Source organism: Gorilla gorilla, chromosome 4 (assembly GCF_029281585.2).
Source record: "Gorilla gorilla gorilla isolate KB3781 chromosome 4, NHGRI_mGorGor1-v2.1_pri, whole genome shotgun sequence".
In the NCBI taxonomy this organism is placed as follows: domain Eukaryota; kingdom Metazoa; phylum Chordata; class Mammalia; order Primates; family Hominidae; genus Gorilla; species Gorilla gorilla.
In genome coordinates, this window is record NC_073228.2 from 149,238,612 (window position 1) to 149,254,366 (window position 15,755).

At 37.3% G+C, this 15,755-nt stretch overlaps 1 long non-coding RNA gene across 1 annotated transcript in view; it reads right to left on the bottom strand.

The window, feature by feature from the left end:
• Positions 1-15,542, bottom strand: part of LOC129533629 (uncharacterized) — a 66,375-nt gene extending 50,833 nt beyond the window's left edge. Inside the window, exons 1-2 of the long non-coding RNA XR_008679906.2 lie at positions 15,130-15,542; positions 6,966-7,097 (exon numbers count right to left, since the gene is read on the bottom strand). This is a non-coding gene — a long non-coding RNA (uncharacterized lncRNA). The remainder of the gene's footprint in view (positions 1-6,965; positions 7,098-15,129) is intronic.
• Positions 15,543-15,755: the final 213 nt, after the last annotated feature.

The window sequence follows — 15,755 nt, forward strand, 5'->3', positions numbered from 1 at the left end:
CAGCTTTGGTCTTTTTATGAAGTCTCATATTTCTTGGAGGCTTTGTTCATTTCTTTTCATTCCTTTTTCTCTAATCTTGTCTGCATGCCTTATTTCAGCAAGGTGGCCTTCAAACTCGGATATCCTTTCTTCCACTTAGTCAATTTGGCTTTTGATACTTGTATATGTTTCATGAAGTTCTTGTTCTGTGTTTTTCAGCTCCATCAGGTCATTTATGTTCCTATTTAAACTGGTTATTCTAGTCAGCATCTCCTCTATCCTTTTATTAAGGTTCTTAGCTTCTTTGCATTGGGTTAGAACATGCTACTTTAGCTCAGCGCTGTTTTTTATTACCCATCTTCCGAACCCTTCTTCATTCAATTCATCCATCTCATTCTCCATCCAGTTCTGTGTCCTGGCTGGAGAGACATTGTGATCATTTGGAGGAGAAGAGGCACTCTGGCCTTTCAAGTTTTCAGCATATTTTCATTGATTCTTTCTCACTTTTGTGAGTTTGTCTAGTTTCAATGTTTGAGGCTGCTGACCCTTAAATGGAGTTTTTGTGGGGGCTTTTTTTATTGTTGTCATGTTCTGCTTGTTTTTTTTTATTTCAATAATCAGGTCCCACTTCTGTAGGGCTGCTGTGATTTGCTGGGGTTTCACTTCAGGACCTCTTCATCTGGTTTGTACCTGCACCTGAAAATGTCATTCAAGGAGGCTGGATAATAGCAAGGATGAGTGCCTACTCCTTCTTCAGGGATCTCTGACCTCAAGGGGCACCAATATGATGCCAGTAGGATCATTCCTGTATAGGGTGTCTGACAACCCTTGTTGGAGGGTCTCACCCAGTTGGGTGTCCAGGGGAATAGGACCTGTTTAATGAAGCACTTTGTCCCTTGGTGGAGAGGGTGTGGTTTGCTGGGGGTAAACCCACTCATCTGGGCTGCCCAGATTCCTCAGAACTAGAAGGAGGAAAGGCGAAGTCTGCTGATCAGCAGAGACTGAGGCCAGCCCTCTCCCTAGGGGCTCAGGCCCAGGGAGATCTGGGTTCTGTCCCTGAGCCTCTAGCTGGAGTTACTGGAGTTCCTGCAGGGAAGGCCTGTGCAGTGAGGAAGGATGAGTCATGATCAGGCCTGAAGAGGCACTCTGGCTGCAATCTGCCACAGCTGGTTTGGTGGGCTGTTGGTGACACGTCTTGGGGCCAAGCCATCCAGCCCCTTGGCTCCAGCAGGGGAAAAGCACCGCCTGGAGCTATAGAGATGCATGCTGCCCTTCCCCAACCCAGAGAGCTAATGTGTTAGGCAGTTGTGAGTCCCAGTGCTGGCTGCTATGTTGAATAGAAGTGGTGAAAGAGGGCATTCTTCTGTTGTGCCAGTTTTCACTGGAAATGCTTCCAGCTTTTGCCATTCAGTATGATATGGGTTGTGGGTTTGTCATAGATGGCTCTTATTATTTTGAGGTATTTGCCTTTAATACCTAGTTACTAGGAGTTTTTAACATGCAGTGGTGTTAAAATTTATCAGAAGCCTTTTCTGCATCTATTGTGAAATCATGTATTTTTTGTCCTTAGTTCTCTTTATGTGATGAATCACATTTATTGACTTGTGTGTATTGAACTATCCTTGCATTCCAGGGATAAAGCCTACTTGACCTTGATGGATAAGCTCTATGATGTGCTGCTGGATTTAGTTTGCCAGTATTTCATTGAAGATTTTTGCATCAAAGTTCATCAAGAATATTGACCTAAAGTTTTCTCTTTTTCTGTTGTGTCTTTGCCAGGTTTTGATATCAGAATGATACTGACCTCATAGAATGAGGTGGGGAGGAGTCCCTTCTCCTCATTTTTTTTGTAATAGTTTCAGCAAGAATGGTACCAGCTCTTCTTTGTACATCTGGTAGAATTCACCATGAATCCATCTGTTCCTGGGCTTTTTTTACTTGGTAGGCTATTACTGACTCAATTTCAGAGCTTGTTATTGGTCTGTTTAGGGATTCAGTTCTTCCTGGTTCAGTCTTAAGAGGCTGTATGGATCCAGCAATTTATCCATTTCTTCTAGAGTTTTTATTTTATGTGCCTAGATGTTCATAATATTCTCTGATGAGGTTGCTTGTATTTCTGTAGGATCAATGGTAATATCCCCCTTGTTTCTGATTGTGTTTATTTGAATCTTCACTTTTCTTCTTTATTAGTCTAGCTAGCAGGTCTATCTATTTTATAATTTTTTTTGAAAGACAGGCATCTGGGTTTGTGGATTTTTTGAATGTTTTCTTCTCCCTTAATCTCTTTTAGTTCATCTCTGATTTTGGTTATTTCTTGTCTTCTGCTAGTTTTGGTTGTGTTTGCTCTTGGTTCTCTAGTTCTTTTAATTGTGATATTAGGTTGTTAATGTGAGATCTTTCTAACTTTTGATGTGGGCATTTAGTGCTATAAATTTCCCTCTTAACACTCTGCCTTAGATGTGTCCCAGAGATTCTGGTCTGATGTATACTTGTTCTCATTAGTTTCAAAGAACTTCTTGACTTCTGCTTTAATTTCATTATTTACCTAAAAGTCATTCAAGAGAAGGTTATTCAATTTCCATGTAATTGCATAGTTTTAAGTAAATTTATTACTCTTGATTTCTAATTTAATTGCACTGTGGTCTGACAGACTGTTTGTTATGATTTCAGTTCTTTTGCACTGGCTCTGAAGTGTTTTACTTCCAATTGTGTGATCAGTTTTAGAGTATGTGCAGATAAGAAGAATGTGTGTTCTGTTGGCTTTTGGTGAAGAGTTCTGTAGATGTTTACCAGGTCCATCTGATCCAGTGCTGAGTTCAGGTCCTGAATATCTTTGTGATCTGTCTACTACTGTCAATGTGGAATTAAAGCCTCCCACTACTATTGTGTGCAAGTCTAAGTCTTTTTTAAGGTCTCTAAGAACTTGCTTTATGAATCTGGGTGCTCCTGTGTTGGTTGCATATATATTTAAGACAGTTAAATCTTCTTGTTGTGTTAAACCCTTTACTGTTATGCAATGTCCTTCTTTGTCTTTTTTTAATTTTTGTTCACTTAAAGACTGTTTTGTCAGAAACTAGGATTGCAACCCCATTTGCTTGGTAAATTTTTCTCCATCCCTTTATTTTGAGCCTATGTGTGTCATTTCACTCATCAAGAAATCGGTCTCTTGAAAGCAGCATACCAATGGGTCTTGGTTCATTATTCAGTTTGCCACTCTGTGTCTTTTAATTGGGAAATTTAGCCCATTTACATTCAAGGCTAGTATTGATATATGTGGATTCGATCCTGTCATCATGATGTTGGCTGGTTATTTTGCAGAATTGTTTATGTGGTTGCTTTATACTATCACTGGTCTTCCTTCAAGAACTCTTGTAAGGCAGTTCTGGCAATAGCAAATTCCCTCCGCATTTGTTTGTCTGAAAAGGATGTTATTTCTCCTCATTTATGAAGCTTAGTTTGACCAGATATAAAATTCTGGATTGGAATTTCTTTTAAGAATGTTGGCTATAGGCTCCCAATCTCTTCTGGCTTCCAGGGTTTCAGCTGAGTGGTCTGCTGTTAGTCTGAAGAGCTTCCCTTTGCAAATGACCTGACCTTTCTCTCCAGCTGCCATTAACATTTTTTTCTTTCATTTCAACCTCAGAAAATTTGCTGATTGTGTGTCTTGGGGAGGATCTTTTTTGAAGTATCTTACAGAGTTCTCTGAATTTTCTGAATTTCAATGTTGGGCTGTCTATCTAGGTTGGGGAATTTCTCATGGATGATATCCTGAAATATGTTTTCCAAGTTGGTTTCATTCTCCCCATCTCTTTCAGAGACACCAGTGAATCACAGATTTGGTATCTTTACATAATCCCACATTTCTCAGAGGTTTTGTTCATTTCTTGTCATTCTTTTTTCTCTATTATTGTCTGACTGTCTTATTTCAGAAAGCCAGTATTCAAACTCCGAGATTCTTTTCTTTGCTTGGTCTGTTCTGCCACTAATACTTGTAATTGCACTATGAAATTCTTGTAGTGTGTTTTTTGGCTCTATTAGGTCAGTTACATTATTTTCTATACTGGCTATTTTGTCAGTCAGTTTCTGCATTGTTTTATTATACTTTTTAGCTTCCTTGGATTGGGTTCCAAGGTACTCCTGTAATTCAACAATCTTCATTTCTATTCATATTTCGAATTCTATTTCTGTCATTTCAGCCATCTCAGCCTGGTTCAGAACCCTTGCTAGAGAGGTGATGCAGTTATTTGAAGAAAATAAGACATTCTGACTTTTTAAGTTGTCAAGGTTCTTTTGCTGATTCTTTTTCATCTTTGTGGGCTTATCTACCTTCAGTCTTTGAGAGTGTCAACCTTTGGATTATTTTTCTTTTTTTTTCTATTAGATGAAGTTTGGATTATTTTTCTTTTTTTTCTATTAGATGAATTTGAGGGTTTGGTTCTGGTATAAGGTTGATTCAGCCAGCTGAACTTATTTCCGGAAGATTTTAGGGGGCCAATGCACAGCCCCCAACTCCTAGACTGCATGTTTTAATTCTGGAAGATTTGTACTGGGTCCCAACTTTGTTCTCTGGTTTCTTAATGATAGGAATCCACTTCACTGGGGAAGCGGCCAAGGAGGTGATCCCAGACTGCTGGTCACTGCACTCCAATGGGTGGTGTCAGCCAAGTGTTTCATAGTGCAGTGACAGTGGATCTATTCTCATAGTAGCAGCTGTGGCAGAGTCCTAGTAGGTGCTGGACTGCCTGACTCCCTGTCAGTGTTCACCACAATGGCAGAGGCAATGCAGCTGGAATAAGGTGTGAGGGGCTCCTTCTGGTGATTATGTGCATGGTTGTACTGGAGGTGGTGTTGGCTTGGAGGCAGGGTGCTTGTGCGCACAGTTCTAGATGGCTTCTCTGTGCCCAGCAAGCAAGAGTGGTCACTCAGGGTGAGGTAGGATCCACTGTTCTCTGTGCAATGTTAACACAGAGTATGGTGCTGGTGGTGGCAGAGATTGCTGGCTCTGCTCACCAAGGCTTCACCTGCAATGGAATTTGGAGTGGGGAGCAGGGATGGAGCACAGACATACATATATACCACACAGACATACAGACAGCAAAGCAATGTGGGGAGTTGCTGTGGGCCAAGGGGAAGCTACGGCATAAGGAGGGAGCATGAAGGCTGGTACATGGCCCCAGGAGCCAACCTGCAGGAGCTCTGCAAGTCAGGCATGTTTTATGAAGCAGAAGCTATGGTGTGGGCCCCAAGAGCACTCAAGACTGCCCTTCGAGCAAGCATGTCCAGGCTAGATCCCCAGGAGAGACCAGCAGACCAACAGGTGGTCAGGTCAGACCAGCTGTGTCTGATGGGCAAGACTACCCTACAGAGTTCAGGTCCAACAGTTCCTTTAGGGCTAAAGACTATGGGAGCAAGTCAATGCTAAGGGCACGGCCCTTTCTGGCCATGGTCTGCTATAGATGCTCCTGCACCAAACCCTCTGGGCTCTACATCAGCTGCCTTGCTGCCCCTACCACTTCTCTAGGCTGCTCTCCCTGCTAATTTAAGTGTCCATGGTGGTTGAGGGGTCTCCTCCTGCCGGGGTCCCAGAGGCCCATGGCAACAGTGGGTTGCTCCTTGCCAGTTTAACTCAATTATTCCTCCAGACCCACTGGGGGCCAGAAATAAGTCCCAATATTTGGTAGCCCCATGCAGGGTTCCCAGCTTTCTCCCCCTTCAGGCCAGCTTTTGTGTCTTCCCTTTATCCACTCTTGGTGCCTTCCCTCTGAAGATCTGTTAGGAGCACCCCAGTTCTTATGGTCCCTTGATGGGAGCTCTTTCACCTGGCTGCTCTAATTGGCCACCTTGTCCTCCTCCAAAAGTTATTTTCTAAATGCCGCCATGTGGCCTGATTAACTTAAAGTTTCAGCTCAAATATAACTTCTCAACAAAGTCTTCTGTAGTTTCCACTCTAAATCAGCACTTCCAATTTTACACATTCATAGTAAGTATGTTTTATTACATTTTACATATTTTTTCTTTTTGTTACAGAATATTGTTTTTATTTTAGTACCTACTGGTTTGCTCTTTAGACTTCATCCAGTTTTTACAGTAGAGCTATTTTTGGATTCCCTCACTATAATGGCATTATTAAATATGTTTCAGTTGAATGAAATAATGAATGAATGAATGAATATGAGATCCTTGAAGGCTTTGATGAGCTTTTCTTTTACTTTGCCCCCACAAATGCCTAAAATATTGTCATCCATAACAAATGGTCTTGATAAGTTGTATATAAATAAAATAAATCCAATCAGTGACCTAAAAACTATGGGACACAGGTTTTATGCATGTTCTAGAACAAAAACTATGTAACATAGAACATTAGTTCCATGGAACATAATAAAATAGGTGTTAAATGTTTAAAGAATGATCCACTGGAAATTCTGGTTCATCATAGTGTGTATTTTGCGTAGAATTCACCTTTTCAGTTAAAAACTACAAATTCTGAACAAGTTGTCTCTAAAAAGCAATAATTTAAAGGCCCTAAGAGTGATTAAACGCAGACAAAGTTAAATAAATTCAACTCTCAAAAGATCAAAATCAAAGGCAGGTCCATGTTTATGCATCTATCCCATGCAGGGCACTTTCCATCAAAACACCTGAAACTCAAGCAAAATGATGCAGTCTTTCTGAATTAAACTGTGAGAGAAAAACTTCAGAACTTTCACAGAGGCTTGAAAATGAGGAGGGAAATCCTGAAAAAGAGAATGGCACAGAATGGGGAGCCCCAAAAATCTACATATTGGGTTGGTGCAAAAGTAAATGCAGTTTTTTGTTATTACTTTCAATGGCAAAAAGCACAATTAGTTTTTCACCAACCTAAAACAAACTTTAATTCTCAGCTGATGTCTGTATTGTGCATGTGTGGATGACATTATATGAAGTTCAGTGGAAATCAACAGCCAAAAACTTGAAAAAGTTTAGAAGGTATTTTAGCTGCTACTCACCATAGAGGAGAACAAATTGGGTCCCAACAATGTAAAGAGCCTTGGTATTTGAAACTTCAGAGTCTTCCACTGACACTCAAAAACAGCCATACCTCAGAAGTAAATGCTATGATCCAGAACTGAGAGATTTTTCTGAGAACAAAACAAGACATTCTTATAAGAGTAAGATAAGAATACCACAAGTTCAAGATAATCAACCTTCTATAACAAAAATAATTCTACAGAGGAGCATAACAGAATATATTATCTCTGTAAAGTATCATCTACTGTGTTCATTAAAATTATAAGACACATATTTTAAAACCCAGAAAACTGGGATGCATAGTCAAGAGGAAGAAAAATCTATTGAAATAGACCCTAGGATTATTTAGTTTTTTTTTTTTAATTTAGCAGAAAAAATGACTAAATATGTTGAATAACTTTAAAGTGGGGGGTAGTCATAATTAAAACAAAAGGATGAATGGGAAATCTCAGAAGAGAAATTGAGACCCTTAAAATATAGAAATTCTAACACTTAAAAACTATACCAGAAACTTAAAAGTCACTGGATGAATTATCAACAAATGAGACACAGCACAGAAAGAATTAGTTAACTTGAAGACAGAGCAATAAAAAGTATTCAAGCTAAAGAACAGATAGTAAAAGACTGAAAAAAGATTAACCCATCTTCAGTAACCTGTGTGAATAATGTTAAGCAGTCTAGCATACATAAAATTGAAGTTCCAAAAAAAATAAAAGTGATAATAGAACAAAAATAGTTAATCAATTAATAGCCCAAATGTTTCAAAATTTATTGGAAAAATGTTAATTTTGAGATTCAAAAATCCCAGCAAATGATAAACATTTTATAGTAAAATTTCTGAAAAAGATAATAAGAAAATCTTGACAGAAGCCAGAGAATAATACATTACATACAAGATAATAATAAAAATGGCAGATAATTTTTTTCAAAAACAATAGAGTCAAGAAGGCAATAAAATGGTCTTTCAAGTAAAAGTGTGAATGTTAAATATCCATCCAGCATTTTTTCTAGCAAAAATATATTTCAAAAATGAAAGATAAGACAAAGATATTTTCTAGTGCACAAAACCAGAGAATTAATTACCAGCAGACCCATACTATGAAAAACGCTGTCTCTTAAGGATCTCTTATGAGGCTGGTCTAGTGGTAACACATTCCCTTAGCATTTACTTGTCTGGAAAATATTTCATTTCTCCTTCAAACTTCAGCATCACACAATATACCCATGTAACAAACCTGTACATGTACCTCCAGAATCTAAAATAAAAATTTGAAATTTTAAAAATAAAATAATATAAAAAATGAAATACTTAGTGTAAACTTTACCAAAATATATAACAACGATCTGTATTAAAACCTCTGAAACACTTCCGAGAGAATTTTAAAATACCTAAATAAATGGGGAGGTGTACTATATTCAAGGATTGAAAGACTCAACATTGTTAAGATATCATTTCCTCCAGATTGATCTGTAGACTCAATGCAATCTCAATCAACTTCCCAATAAATTTTTTAAAAATAAAAAATTTACACTGATTCTAAAACATGTGGGAAAAAAAAGCAAACCCAAAACCTAGCACAGAAATACACACATACATCCATATACATGTGTGTATAGATATCCTATACTCAAATATATATACTCAAATAACTATATATGCATTCATATATACATATATATACACACATACATACATATATACACACATATATGTACAGATATACAGCTATTTCATTTATACACACACACACATACACACATCCATATATATATACACACACACAAATGTGGATGTGTGTGTGTGTGCATATAAATGAGAAAGCTGAAATACTCACATTACCTTTTCTAAGATCTAGTATAAAACTAGTGAACTAATAATCAAATAGATAAATATAATAAAACAGAGAATCCAGAAATAAACCCATATAAAAACTACAGTCAGATGATTTTCATCAAAGAAGCCAATGCACTTCAATAGGGAAAAAATCTTTTTAACAAATGATGTGAAATAACTAAATGACAGCATGCAAAAAAAAAAAAAACCTCAATTTTTAGCTCACACCATGCACAAAAATTAATTTTAGGTGGATTGTAGACCTACACGTAAAAGTTAAGTGTAAAAATCTTCTAGAAGAAAACGTGAGAAAAATTAGAAATATCCTTTTGACCTTAAGGTAAGCAAACATTTCTTAAAGAGAAGACCCAAAGAGGACCACAGATTGGCACACACATGCACATACACACACATACACACACACACATTTGAGTGTGTATATTTAACTATGTATGTGTATATATATGTGTGTATGTATATATGTATGTATGTGCATGTATATATATGAGTATAGGATACATAATACATTTTTACAAATCATTAATAAAAGGACAAACAATTCAATTTAAAACTTTGAACACATTTCATAAAAGAAGGTATACTAATGGCCAGTATGCACATGAGAAGATACTCAAGATCATTAACCTTTGAGTAAGTGAAAGTGAAAACCACAATGATGCACCATTTTAAACTCAAGAATAGATAAGCTTCACGAGACTGACAATACCAGATGTGAGTGAGAGTGTGAAAGAACTGGGCATTTCATACTTCGCTAAAGAGAGAATGTAAAATTGGTCATCCACTTACCAACCTATTTCACATAGGCATTTATCCAAGATTAATGACAGCATAAATCCATAAAAATAGTTCCACAATATATTTAAAATGACTTTATTCATAATATCCAAAACTGAAAACAATGCAAATGTTCATCAACAGGAGAATGGATACAAACTCTAATATATTCATACAATGGAATGTTTTTCTAGCAACACAAATGAATGATATATAAATATATGCAACAATATAAATGAATATTCAAAATATATATTGAATAAAAGAAAACAGAAATGAAAGGTTTCATACTGTATGATTCCATTTACATAAAATATAAGAACAGGCAAAATAATCTGTGGTAATCGTATTAGGCCATTCTTGCATTACTATAACAAAATACATGAGACTGGGTATTTGTAAGAAAAGAGCCTTAATTGGCTCCCAGTTTTGCAGGCTGTATAGAAAGCATAGCCCCAGCATCAGCTTCTGGCCATGCCTCTGGAAGTTTACAATCATGGCAGAAGGTGAAGTAGGATTTTGCATGTCACATGGCAAAAGCAGGAGGCAGAGAAAGAGAGGGAGGTGCCCTACACTTTTAAACAGCAGGCTCTCACGAGAAGTCACTCTGCCACAAGGAGAGCACCAACGGTATGGCTGTAAACCATTCATGAGAAATCCATCTTCATGATCCATTCACCTCCCACCAGGCCCACCTCCAATACTAGTAATGACATTTCAACATGAGATTTTGGGTGGGGACAAATACACAAACTATATCGTAATAGAAACCAGAACAGTAGTTTCTGATGACTGGTAGGTACAGTGTAAGAGTGAATTTTAGAGGGTTGATAGGAATGTGTTACATCTTGATTTGGGTGGTGATTACACAAGTGTATATATGTATCAAAACTTACTAAATTATACACTTATAGTCTGCGTGTTATACTGCATGTAAAATGTACTTCCATAAAAGTATTTAAAATTTTTTAAATGTATCTTTTATAAAAATTGGAATTGAAAATGCCAGATCTTCCAAAGTTAAGCATGTTCCTTTCCCGAAGGACTTTTCAGTACCTTTAAAAAGACAAATAAACATGGTTAAGTGTCTGTGAAAAAAATCTAGTCTTTATCATTGCCCTGAGTTATTTGTCTATAAAATTTTTTGTTCTTCCATAGCATCTTGAAGTACAAATATTCTGCAGAAAATGCCTTTGGAAGTGCCGCTCAGATGGTGTCTTCCATCAGAAACGCTAGTTGCCTGGGAAACACTGTGTGGAGGAAAAATGCAAACTGACCACTCTGTCTGATAGGATCTAGTTTGGAAACCAATTTAACTTCAGTAATGAGAAATCCTAACCATCAAATTTTTGCAACTCATACATTTTTCACTACTGTAACACATGGTAGTAAATAATGTAGGACTGTTTCCTCTTTTACCAAGAACTTTTGGCCTATAAGTACAGATAGCACCAGAGAACTATTGCATTTTGTATTTCCATTCATGGAAATTCATCCAATTGTAATGTTCATTAGAAGTGGAATTATTTTATATTTAGATCATAAATGACATTGCATCCTTCAAGGTCCAACTCAAATGCCACCTTTATGAATTCTTCATAAAGCCTTTCCAGTACCTTAACAAACCGAAAACATATTTTCTTTCACTGAACACCTCTGTTTTGTGTCCTCATAGGGTTTGGCTCTATGTCCCCACCCAGATTTCGTCTTGAATTGTAATCCCCATAATCCCTATGTGTCAAGGGAGGGACAACGTGAGAGGTGATTGGATCATGGGGGCTGTATTAGTCTATTCCCAGGCTGCTATAAAGACATACCTAAGACTAGGAAATCTATAAAGGAAAGAGGTTTAATTGACTAACAGTTCAGCATGGCTGGGGAGTCCTAGGGAAACTTACAATCATTGCAGAAAGGGAAGCAAACACGTTCTTCTTCACGTGGTGGCAGCAAGGATAAGTGCAGAGTGAAGGGGGAAAATAACCCTTATAAAACTATCAGATCTCATGAGAACTCACCCACTCTCATGAGAACAGCATGGAGGTAGAGGTAACCACCCCCATGATTCAATTACCTTCCACCAGGTCCCTCCCATGACACAGGTGGATTATGAGAACCACAGTTCAAGATGAGATACGGATGAAGACAGCCAAATCATATCAGGGGCGGTTTCTCTCGTGCTGTTCTCAGGATAGTGAGTGAGGTCTCATGCGATCTGATGGTTTCATAGGCAGTTTTCCCTGCTCTTGCCTGATCTCTCTTGCCTGCCATTATGTAAGACATGCCCCTTCCCCTTCCATCATGATTGTAAGTTTCCTGAGGCCTCCCCAGCCACGCAGAACTGTGAGTCAATCAAACCTCTTCACTTTATAAATTAACCAGTCTCAGGTATGTCTTTATAGCAGTGTGAAAACAGACTAATACATGGCCCTTATTATTTTCTGTCTTTCATTGGCATTATTTGTATTGTTTACATATCCTACCACAGGACAGAAACTATAGCTTAATAATATCTCTCTTACACAAATATCTCATAGAATAAATTCTTAACACTTGTTGAAATAATAAATGAGCACTTGATATGGTCATTTTTATAGAGAAGCTTCAATCTCTGGAATCAAAATGTTGCATTTCAAGGAATTACTTTTTCTACATCACTTTATAATATTAATTCTCCTGGGAGCAGCCCAAATAAAATTGAATGGCTGGTTATTTTCCTTACTGAACTCAACAACCCAATTTATCTTAAGTGATAAGCCCTCTTCTGTTTCTAAAGATCAGTGCCATAGCTTTATTATGTATGACTTTCCAAAAAGGTTCATTTTACATAAATTAATAATAGTCAATAAATCAATAGATATTTACATAGCATTCATTTTGCAAATAACACTCAGGTAATGCGTATGACCAGGTATACTTACTAAATGGTTCAATTTGTGATACCATCAAACCTGAACAAATATAACCTGAATATTGCTCTTAGATATGTCAAAAAGCCTTTTATTTTTTTAAATGGGAATGTAGATGCATGGTTATGTTGGGCTAGTGAAATTACATATGCATAGTAGGTTATTCAAGGAGCAAAAATTTGGTTTTCAGCTAAAGTGAGAATATAACAATGGAAGGGATGACCTCTTCCATTTAAAAGATGTGAGAAGTATGCCAGAAGAAGTGAGGGTAATGTGGGCAATGTCATTACATTAGTTAAGAAAAGAGCCTTATCTAGAACTTATATCTTTGACACTTGACCCAGGGATGTTAGAACTTGTTCACATTCCGTTTCTTTATAAAGAATTTATACTTACCATCAATTAACCAGTAAAATGTCTACGCACTTAAAAACTGAAGTTGTTTTACTTATGATTGTACTTTTTTGACCATACATGGCTCCTAATCACCTGGACACTGGTTTAAAGACAATCTAGGATGAGCATGGTGGCTCACATCTGTAATTCCAGCACTTTGGGAGGCCAAGGTGGGAGGATTGCTTCAGCCCAGGAATTTCAGACCCACCTGAGCAACATAAGGAGACCCTGTCTGTACAAAAAATACAAAAATTAGCTGGGCATGGTGGAGCACACCTGTAGTCCCAGCTATTCTGGAGGCTGAGGTGGGAGGATTGCTTGAGCCTGGGAGGTTGCAGTAAGCCCAGATTGCACCACTGCACTCCAGCCTAGGCAAGAGAGAAAGACCCTGTCTCAAAACCGAACCAAAAAAAAAAGACACTAAAATTGCAAGCTTTAAAGTGGCAAAGTACTCTGTTAAAAAATATTTAAAGAGGCTTATCATTAATATACAGATAAAACAGAATTCCAAACAGTTAGTAAAAATCAGAAAAGAACATTCAAGAGATAAAGGATGAGGTTGGTAGAAACATTACAAGAACCTATCACTTAGCAGTAATTACCAGTAAAGTAGGGAATTGAGTGTTTGAAAAATGGGGTAAAAATAAGATCTCTCATGTTTCTTTTCTACCTTGAATTCTGTATGCTAGTATTACCTATTTAAAACATAAAAGTCAAAATTAATTAGCATTTTAAGTATTTTTAAATGAATAAATGTGTAACTTGTCCCTGAAAATCTACAATAATTAACTGCATCTTGGTCTGGACTAGGTAGCAAGTGAAAACATGGAAACACTGTATCTAACACAACTAACAAGTATCTAGGCATTTGATAATGATATTTCTTTGTCCATTATTGCTTTTCTTTTTCCCACTCCCATCAATTGGGCCCACTTTACAAACCCCAGTTTAATCTTCACCACATTCATGTCTTTCATGATTCCTCCAGTTCTCATGAAAACTTATTTCTCTAAATTCCAACAGACCTTGAAGTGTGCACCATACACAATTGGCTCCTTCCTACACTCAAACATCATTCCTTTTTCTTTATTCTGCTTTAAGCACACTGGTTTTTTTCTGTTTTACAAATGAGCTTGGCTCATTTCCATCTCAGGGATTGGTCCTTAATTTTCCCTCGGTGTTAAATCTGTCTTTCCACATCTCCACGTGGCTGGCTCCTTCCTGACTCAGGGCAAAGCTCAAATATTACCACTTTGGCAAGACTATCTGGACCACCCAATTTAAAGTAACATTTCTCCCATCATTCTCCATCATGATTTTTCCATCAATATCATATTTCCCTGTTTTATTTTCCTTTTAGGACTCACTACCTGAAATTATCTTTATAACATCTGCATGTACTTATTTATTTTGTTTTTTTCTACCATAAGCATGATGTACCATAAGCACAATGTATCTTACTCATCACTGTAGTGCTAGCTCCTAATATTGTGACCAGCACATAACAGATGCTTGATAAATATTTACCAAATGAATATCCTGAATTACATTCTGCCTTGTACCACTTGCTGATTATTTCATTCCTTATCTCTCAAACCAAATTGCAACTTTCCTATGGCTAAGAACCATGCTACATATTCTGTCTGCCTCCCCTACTGCTTGTAGCAAAGATCTAGGCAGATCTGCACTCAAAAATGACTCACCGATTGATTCAGATTATGGCTGTTACACAAGATAGTAGATGGAAGAGAAATACAAACAGATGATCTTAGAGGGGCTTGTGAATGCTGTAATGTGACAGCCTTCACAAGTCTAGAATTGGTAATGAGGCAACTCATCACCTGACACAGAGGCAGTAAACAACTTTCCTCTGCAGTACCCACCAAAGCCCAAATGTCAATACCAGTTAATATCTGAGGTTGCATAGTTCTCCAGAGAGTTTTTACTGAAGGGATAAAGTAATGCATTAAAATGTAAATTTTGCTATTCTGGCTGCTTTGCATTTAGGGAACATCTTTCTTCCAAGGAGCTCAAATAAGTGGTAACAACTCTATTTAACATAAAATACAGTATACATCTCACACAGTCCAAAAGAATTGAAATTAAAACTCGTGGGAGTTGTTCTAAAAATCTCTCTTGGCAGCACGGCATACAAATTTGGAAGGAAAAAAAGAGAATACAGTTATTGGAAATGAAAGTTAGGTTGCTCACTTTGTCTCTGAAATTTAAATTCTCAGTAGTCCAGAGGAGAGGCTGAGGTGGTATACGAACAGTGCCTTCATTTCTGCCACAGGGGTTCACACTTAACTCTACTGAGAAAGACAAAAATTTATATCAGACCAAAGTGAAAAATACTTTCTTAAAATTACCCAAGTAAACAATGCTAGTAATTGTGTGGGAAGAAGTTATATAGTTTATTCAAATATTCAACAAACATTTACTGAGCACCTACTATGTAAATGCCAGGCTATAACCATGAAATCTTGAAAAAAATCTGCCTTCCCAGTTTGATTAGGAAGATAGCTGCATAAAAAATTATCTGCAACACAGTAAACAGAATTCTGATGGAGGTAAGGACAGTGGAAGTACATAGGAAAGACACCTAATCCTGTTCTAGAAGATCAGAAAAGGCTCTTCAAGGATTATAATATCTCAGTTGAAGCATGAAGGATTAGAAGAACTCTGCCAGATTAATAGAAGTTTCAGACCCAAAGAACAAAATTTACATAGGCCTAGTGTATTAGTCCATTCTCACTCTTCTAATAAATATATACCAGAGACTAGGCAATTTATAGAGGAAAGAGGTTTAATTGACTTACAGTTCAGCATGGCTACGG